The sequence below is a fragment of the Hyaena hyaena genome, unplaced genomic scaffold (genome assembly GCF_003009895.1).
Source record: "Hyaena hyaena isolate Hyena2069 unplaced genomic scaffold, ASM300989v1 scaffold_2198, whole genome shotgun sequence".
In the NCBI taxonomy this organism is placed as follows: domain Eukaryota; kingdom Metazoa; phylum Chordata; class Mammalia; order Carnivora; family Hyaenidae; genus Hyaena; species Hyaena hyaena.
Window position 1 is genome coordinate 53,822 of NW_024082836.1, and position 4,904 is coordinate 58,725.

At 53.7% G+C, this 4,904-nt stretch overlaps 1 long non-coding RNA gene across 1 annotated transcript; it reads left to right on the plus strand.

Moving 5' to 3' along the window:
- The first annotated feature begins 344 nt into the window (after positions 1-344).
- LOC120227343 lies at positions 345-4,904 on the plus strand. The gene is made up of 3 exons (XR_005527232.1): positions 345-469; positions 2,671-2,909; positions 4,826-4,904. It is a non-coding gene; the product is annotated as an uncharacterized LOC120227343 (long non-coding RNA).

The following is a 4,904-nucleotide window of genomic DNA, read 5'->3' on the forward strand; positions in this document are numbered from 1 at the left end:
AATTAGGGAAGGTGAAGAGGAACACAAAGGAAATGTAACTTACAAAGTGATTATTCAGCTCTCTTGTCAGGTGGAGGCTCACGGATATTAACTATATTATGTTTTAAAACTAACATTTTGTTTCGTATGCATGCATATTGAATTAGAAAATAGAGGGAGCAAATTTCCAGCGGTAAGAGGACAGATGGTGGTCTGGGCCCAGGCCCGTGGGGGCAGTGAGCATGGCCCCAGGGGCGCAGGGCTCGGCCTAGAGCGGCGAGAGCAGCAGGCCCAGGAGGAGTGCAGCGCCGCACCTTCCCACACGAGGGCGCCCCGCGCTGCCACATCCAGCCTAGGGTTCAGGACCGGAGGGAAGCCGGGGAGGGAGCCTTCAGGAAGTGGGGGTAGGGTATGAGTAGGGAGTGGAGGTCCTGTTTGCTCCGCGACCGGCCCCCTCTCCGGGTTCTTCGTGTGGTCACCCTCGAGGAAGGTCAGTGTGAGGTCCCCCTGTCAACTGGACGCACAGCCTGCCTTCAGGCCTGAGGGGTTCGTGCGCATGTGTCGTGGCTGCCTAGTGGGGGAGGGGAATGTTTGTTTATTGGGGTGTGTGCCGTAAGTAGGGGTGTGGGTGTGGAGGTTTCCCCGGGGATGTAGTGGCGAGTGGGAGGGGGCGTGGGGAGGAGCAGTTCCTGGCTGCCGAGGGCTGTAACAAGGACGGGAACCTGAAGCAAGAACTAACCCAAGTGGTGGACCCGGTGCTCCCTCCCCGCCGGAGTCCCGGGACTGAGCGGGAGAGATCAGCTCGTGCTTTCCACACCAGGCGGGTTGGAGGTGGAGGGCGCCTCTCTCAGCCCGGCCCAGCAGGGTGTCTTGAGAGCTTCTCCGTGGGCTTGCAACTACCCAAGCCTTCCAGTCACCCATCAAAGGCTGGGCTGTCCCACCGCTGCCAGGCGCCGAAGCCCACCCAGCTGTGCTGCTCCGGGACCTGGTGTGACCAAGACGTGTCCAGGGGCACAGTCCAGCAGAGGTCTTGTGACCTAAGAAACACCACAGGTCTCACTCTGAACAGAACCTTTTTTTCTTCCGAAAGCTGCCTGGGGCCATGGCAGGGAGCCCGGGTTTGGAAAGGGCGGGCGGCGGGGGTGGGGGTGGGGGAGATGTGAAGGGTAGCAGAATATGCCACCCCAAAATATGTCTCTTGTCATAAGGATTATTTTGAGCTGATTGTTGTGACGAAGAACAGACACCGGAGAGACTCCGAAAGCCGTGGAACTTACTCTTTGGAACAGGAAATTTACATTCGTAAAGGAAATCTCTGAGTGTGTCTCCCTCTCCTCACTGGGAAGAGAAGACAACTCATAATGACTCTTAAGTCTCCAGAGAAGCTTAACCAATGGAGGGAGCAGTATTTAAATCTGCCTAACAAGCTTTATCCTTGTTTACCCTGCTTTCCCCTCTAATCTCCCATACAGACCTCCCCCCTCTCACCTTTTTGTTCTTTTGTCTTTGGCTGAAGATGGTATTTAATTAAGCTGCTGGTTTAGGCCACCTGGGGTGGTTAACCTATTTTTCTCTTATCTCAAATATATACATGAGGTATACACGTGAATAAACTTGTGTTTTTTTCTTGTTAAACTGCCTTTTATTACAGAGCTCTCGGTCACGAACTCAGAAGCGTAGAGGAAAAGTGATTTTTCCTCCCCTGCGTGGAAGACAGCTACCAGGGGCCTAGAGGCTTCCCCGCCCCCTCCCCCACGGTCACTGGGCAGCTATCACACGTGAATAAGCCTTGCGTTCTGTACCCTGGCCTGGCGTCTCAGCCGGGGATTGGAGAGCATTAGGGTTGCTGGAAATTAACCCCAGGGTGGGAGCCCCAGGCTAGTAGGCTGAGGCCCTGGACAGTGTCCCAGAGCAGGATGAGGAAGTCCTGAACTTCTCAGAGCCAAAGTAGGAGGACTGTTCCTAGTGTCCTGAAGCAGGTTGGGGATAAAAGCAGGCCTTTGCAGGGCCCAGGAGACCCCCTGCGGGGGAGGGGTGAATAAGGACAGAGCCTCCTGGGGCTCCCATCTGTCAATCGCTGCTGTCCTGGTTCAGGCTTCAGACCTTACCCTCTGAAGACTGGCCTTGGTTCTGTACACTTCCTCTTTTCAAGGAGCTTGGGTTCCCCGGCCAAGCCAAACAGCCATGAGAAAGACATCAGAGAAGAACCTCCTCCTGGGATGTGACTACTCTAGGGAGTAGCAGCTACCCACAGAGGGTCCCAGGAGCAAGGCTTAGTTACTGTGTAGTCATTTAGAAAAAGGCATTGGTATCAGGTCTGGGTTGGTTAAAATTCTAGTTCAGCCACCCTAGTAGCCATGTGACCCTAACTGAGCAAATTTCAGAACCTAAATGAACCTTAGTTTCCCGTCTGCAAAATGGGAACAATAATCACCTTATAGAATTATGGAGATGTAGAAATTAGAAACGTAGTGTGTTCGTTCGCTCCATCAATAGTAAATGTTGTTACCGTCATTGTTTTACAGTGCCCGGACCCTCAGAGGGTGACTCCAGGCCACTTACCGTTCTAAAAAGCAGGCCTCCATTCTAGGCTCAGACAAAAGCAATTCTATAACTTGCCTGCACTAGTGCGTTGGCAAGAAGTTAATATATTACCCAGACAATAATGGGCTAATATCTTCCTGTTAACAGCCTCTGGGAAAACGCCTTGGTTCCAAGGAGCGAATCCAGTGAATGGCAGACAGCAAGTCCTCTGGGTGACCATGCAGGTGGACCTCTCCTTTCTTTTCATCTGGGACTCATGGTAGATCGAACGCAGAACCCTCCGAGCAGAAAGAGACCAGGGGTGGCTGCCTGTTCCAGGAGAGATTGGGGCCCAGGGCCTTTGTCAAAGGCTCTGCTCATGCCCCTTGTACTCTTCTACCTTGAGGGTGAGCACAGGTCATGGGTCAAGACCCCTCCTACACAAGGGGAGGAGGGAAGGCCTGAATGTGGGCTCTGTGTCCACAGCTTCTCCCTGCCTACATTTAATTCCATTCCTGCTCCGGAGTCTCGCAGGTTAAACCCCCTTAGGAGACAGGGAGAAGCCTCCCTGCTTCCTGGCACATAATAGCTGCTTAATAAATGTTGGTGGCATTGAATTGCATGCAGGCCATAAGGTTCATGGGAGGGAAGAGACTTTTTGTGAACTCATTTCAGAGGCAGGGAACCTGTAGGTGGGCACTACCCCAAGATCAAGTGCCAGGAGTTGGTGGGGGCCCACCCTTCCCGGTATACTGGGTGTTGAAACCTGGCAGCCAGCCCTGGTTTCTCTCTGCTTGCCCTCCCACCCCCTCCTGGTCGCTGTGCCTCCCTAAACTCCCAGCAGCCTGCCCTGTCTTCCCTAGTCGTCCTCTCAGCAGCGATCATCTCCAGCCCAGACGGCTGCAGTATCGTCATTGAAATCTTTGCCCACAGTCCTGCCCTCTCCAGCCTGCAGCACAAACTGCACGTAGTGATATTTTGGAAACCAGAATGGTGATTCTTCTCCCTGCTTAAATGCCTGCTGCGGCTCCCCATTGCCCACAGGATAAAGCTCAAATTCTTCAAAATGATGTGGAAGGCCCTTGAGATCTCCAGTCCCCAGCTTTCCTTTCCAGTTTGGTTTCTTACTCACTTCCCTCACTCATCACTCTGTGTACTGGTCAGACTGAACTGTCCACTCGTGGAAAACGCCGAGTACCCTCCATCTTCCAGGGGTTTGTAGATATGTCTAGGCTCCCTTAAGGTGGAAATTAGCGTTGTCTCTCTCTCTCTCTCTCTCTCTCTCTCTCTCTCTCTCTCACACACACACACACACACACACACACACACACACACACACACACACAGACCTTTTGTTCCCTCCTGCTTGCTTTGGATTTGGTTAATTTGTAGTTTTCCCTTTAAGCTTTGTATTAGACTCTGCTACTACTGGAACGCTGGCTTTTACCATTTCGCGCCCCCCTACCCAGACTGGCCCAAGGGCACCCCTGTGCTCTCATTTCCCTGTGACCCCAGGCTTTTAGGACACACGGTTACACTGACCACTTCCCTTGATGAATCTAGTCTCTGCTGCACCTGGAGGGCATCACATCTTCAGGGTAGGGCCCTGTCTTGTTCGCGGGGTATATCCTGGGGCCTAGAGCCCTGAGCTGCCCCCCAGTAGTCACGTAGCTGTCACCACCACAAGCCTCACCAGAGCCACCTCCAGACAGCAAATGCCATGTGACTGCAGTGATGGGCACTCTCCAGGCTTAAATGTGCTTGACCCGCAGGGGGCTGAGGAGCACCCAGGACCTGTTCCCACCTGTATCCTGTCCTTTGCAGGTAGAAAGCTAAAGAAAGCTCCATTTCCCAGACTGCCCCCTTCCAGAGTGGGGGGTGCCTATCGTGAGCCAGCGCTGAGACCCTCACCTGGGACTTAAAGGTGGAAGGGAGCTACAGGCCGCTTTCCTGTGCATTGGCTGCTCCCTTCTGACAGGCAGGGTCATGCAGACACGCATCCTTTCCTGCACCGGTGTCCAGGGTGCAGTCACCCTGGCAGGGAGGCCCTGCCTGCTCCCCAAATCAGGACCCTGTCGGCGTGTCCCCTGACACAGAGTGTCAGAGGCAAGAAACCCAGCTGCCTTTCCTGCTCAGGCTAGGGGAGCAGATCCTTTCAGACCTCAGCCTCCCGTCCTCCCCTCCCCAACCCAGCCACTCCAGCCATTCGAGAAGTACCCAACCCCCTGTGTTAGTCACTTTCTTCTCAAAATAACTTGAGGGTTCCAATTTCCTGCCTGGAAGTCAAGCTGATACAACCATTATTATTACCCTTACTTTACAGATGAGGGAACTGAGGCACAGAGGAGTGACGTGATCTTCCCAGAGCTGCACAGTCAGAGAGTGGTAGAGCCAGGCTCTGA